The following is a 3,286-nucleotide window of genomic DNA, read 5'->3' on the forward strand; positions in this document are numbered from 1 at the left end:
TAATATTCATATACCACAATTTATTCAGCCATTCTCCAATTGATGGGCATCCATTCATTTTCCAGCTTCTAGCCACCACAAACAGGGCTGCCACAAACATTTTGGCACATACAGGTCCCTTTCCCTTCTTTATGATCTCTTTGGGATATAAGCCCAGTAGTAACACTGCTGGATCAAAAGATATGCACAATTTGATAGCTTTTTGAGCACAGTTCCAAATTGCTCTCCAGAATGGCTGGATGTATTCACAATTCCACCAACAATGTGTCAGTGTCCCTGTTTTCCCACATCCCCTCCAACATTCCGCATTCTCTTTCCCTGTCATTCTAGCCAATCTGACAGGTATGTAGTGGTATCTCAGAGTTATCTTAATTTGCATTTCTCTGATTAATAATGACTTGGAGCATCTTTTCATATGGCTAGAAATAGTTTCAATTTCTTCGTCTGAGAATTGTCTGTTTATATCCTTTGACCATTTATCAATTGGAGAATGGCTTGATTTCTTATAAATTAGAGTCAATTCTCTATATATTTTGGAAATGAGTTCTTTATCAGAACCTTTGACTGTAAAAATAGTTTCCCAGTTTATTACTTCCCTTCTAATCTTGTCTGCATTAGTTTTGTTTGTACAAAAACTTTTCAGTTTGATATAATCAAAATTTTCTATTTTGTGATCAGTAATGATCTCTAGTTCTTCTTTGATCATAAATTCCTTCCTGAGAAAAGGATATCTTCATAAGGGCAATGTAATGCTGGAGAAACTGAGCAAGATAGAGATTAGAGAACAATTTAATAATTTATTTAGTGGAGAGATTTAGTCTATGGCCATACCACCCTGAACATGCCTGATCTTGTCTGATCTCGGAAGCTAAGCAGGGTCAGGCCTGGTTAGTACTTGGATGGGAGACCACCTGAGAATACCAGGTGCTGTAGGCTTAAAAAAAAAAAAAAAAAAAAAAAAAAAAAGGAGAGATTTACTGGGACCAATGGATTTACTTGGTCCCAGGGCTGAAGGAAACTATCTTCTCAAAGAATCCAGCTGCGAATGTCAGATACAAGATTCTTTTATAGGGTAACAAGAACTATGACATAATGGGGGAGGTACCTGGATGGGGATGACCTAATGGGGGGGATGACCTAGGATAACATCATGGGAGGTACTAGAGAGGTTCCTGATATTCTAATGACATCTAAAATAGATAAAGACCTTTATCCCATCAAACATTAAGAGGGAATGATTATAGCCTAAGGTCTGAGATATAAGATCTTTATCCTATCAAACATTAAGAGGGAATGGTTATAACTTGAGGCAGAGTAACTAAATAGGACAATTAGGGAAACTGGACCAGGACATTAAAAGAGAACTATGGCACAACAGCAAGAGTGCTGGAAGGCAGTTTTGCCAAGAAGAGAGCTTCCTGGCAAAGCAAATTCCTCTTTTGGACTTCTGTAGAGATTTAGAGTTCAAAATTATCTTTTATTGTCAGTCTGAGGCTAGGGCTTCCATTCAAAATTGAATGAGAATGCTTCAATGTTTTCAATGCCCCAGTAGATTTCCGGTTGAAAAGAGAGTACTTATCTTGGATTTTCAAACTAGGAATATCAGGTTGAGATCTCCAACTGAATGAGACTACTTAAGTCTGAGGTCCTGGGAGTGGTCCTGGACTAATTCTCAACTCAATAGAGGGCAAAACTAGTCCCCTCCAAGATTTCCAATTGAATGAAATAACTTAAGAGGGCATTGTCTGGTAGAGGTATGTTTTTCCCAAGGGAGAGCTTGAGATCCCCAATCTCCCTTTTTTTATATATTAAAGGGGACACAGTTTCAGGGTTCACATGCATCAAAACTATAGATGCCCTGAGGGTTTTATAAAGCTCTTTTGTAGTCAATAAAGGGGAATATAAAAAGGGAATAAAAGTTACAAAATCTTGAGTAACAATGGAGAATATTAAAAAGTTGGGCATTTTTGAGGTTAGCAAAACAGGGAACTTAGGCTTACTGCTTTTACCAACAGAAAGTCACTTGATAAAGTCTGATGATTTATTAAAGACTCAAGTCAGAGCTGTTCTTAATTATTGATTCAAAAACCATGCCCTTAAATGTATATTTAAGGTTGTTTTTTTTTTTAAGTTAATGGGGATAATTTTGAGATGCAATATGGATATTTAGGACTTGATCTTGGTGTTTGGATTAAATTCTGAGGCCTTAATTTAAATCTTTCATTGTATCATGATTTCCTTTTAGGTGTACTGTGCTAAGTGAAGCTTGATAAATAACTCTTCCTTTCAAAAAGTAGGAGGGAATGGGGTTACAGCTTACATTTAAAACTTATTCCAAAATCACATTTTTCAGTTATCCACTTAGATCCTTGAAAGATTTTGTCATTCATGGATTATTCATCAATTGTTCTAAGTAGTTTAATCAGTATGATGTGGGTGTGGTCCCTGTAAGATTTCTTTCTTTCTGATTCCCAATCCAGGACCTTTAGATTCACAAATCCTGGTCCCTTTGAATTCCAATAGAAGATCCAGGCCTGTCCCAGACCCACCCAGATCTGAACCAATTTGGGACTCCACCCACAGGCCTCTTTAGCTAAATCTCCCATTATAAAAGGGGCCAACTGGGACCTCTCTTTGCAGAGGTTCCAAACATGACAGCCTTATGCCTGGCATGCCAGGAACCTCTGTCCACTAAAACCCTGTTTCCAGTGCCCTTCTTATCTCTACCTTCATCTATTTCCTTAACTATACTTTAACCTTACTTCCAAACCCCATAATAAATTTCTTTTATCAATCTAGCTTTTTGGGCCAATAAATTCCTTTACTGGGGACTTGCGCCACTTCTAAACTTCATTTAACTCTGTATCCTTGTGCTGAATCCAAAGGGGTTTCAGGGGAAGTCCATTTGACTCCCTGTACCCCAAACCTGTCACTAGACCTCAATTAAACCCTAATTTCATTTAAGTACCACATATCTACACCTCGTCATTTCTTTGATGACTTTGCTCCCCCCACAGTCTTAAATTCCTAACAGAACTTCTGTTGTGCTACAATTCTCTTTTAATGTCCTGACCCAGTTTCCCTAATTGTACTATTCAGTTATTCTGCCTCAGGTTATAACCATTCCCTCTTAATGTTAGGATAAAGGTCTTATATCTTAGACCTTAGACTATAATCATTTCCTCTTAGTGTTTGATGGGATAAAGGTCTTATATCTTAGACATCATTAGACTATCAGGAGCCCCTCCAGTACTTCCCATTATGTCATCCTCATCCTAGGTTCCTT

General features: G+C 37.7%; 1 non-coding gene across 1 annotated transcript; it reads left to right on the plus strand.

Moving 5' to 3' along the window:
* Positions 1-817: 817 nt before the first annotated feature.
* On the plus strand, positions 818-936 carry LOC127558510 (5S ribosomal RNA). The gene has a single exon (XR_007952889.1). It is a non-coding gene; the product is annotated as a 5S ribosomal RNA (ribosomal RNA).
* The last annotated feature ends 2,350 nt before the right edge of the window (positions 937-3,286 follow it).

Source organism: Antechinus flavipes, chromosome 3 (assembly GCF_016432865.1).
Source record: "Antechinus flavipes isolate AdamAnt ecotype Samford, QLD, Australia chromosome 3, AdamAnt_v2, whole genome shotgun sequence".
Lineage (NCBI taxonomy): Eukaryota > Metazoa > Chordata > Mammalia > Dasyuromorphia > Dasyuridae > Antechinus > Antechinus flavipes.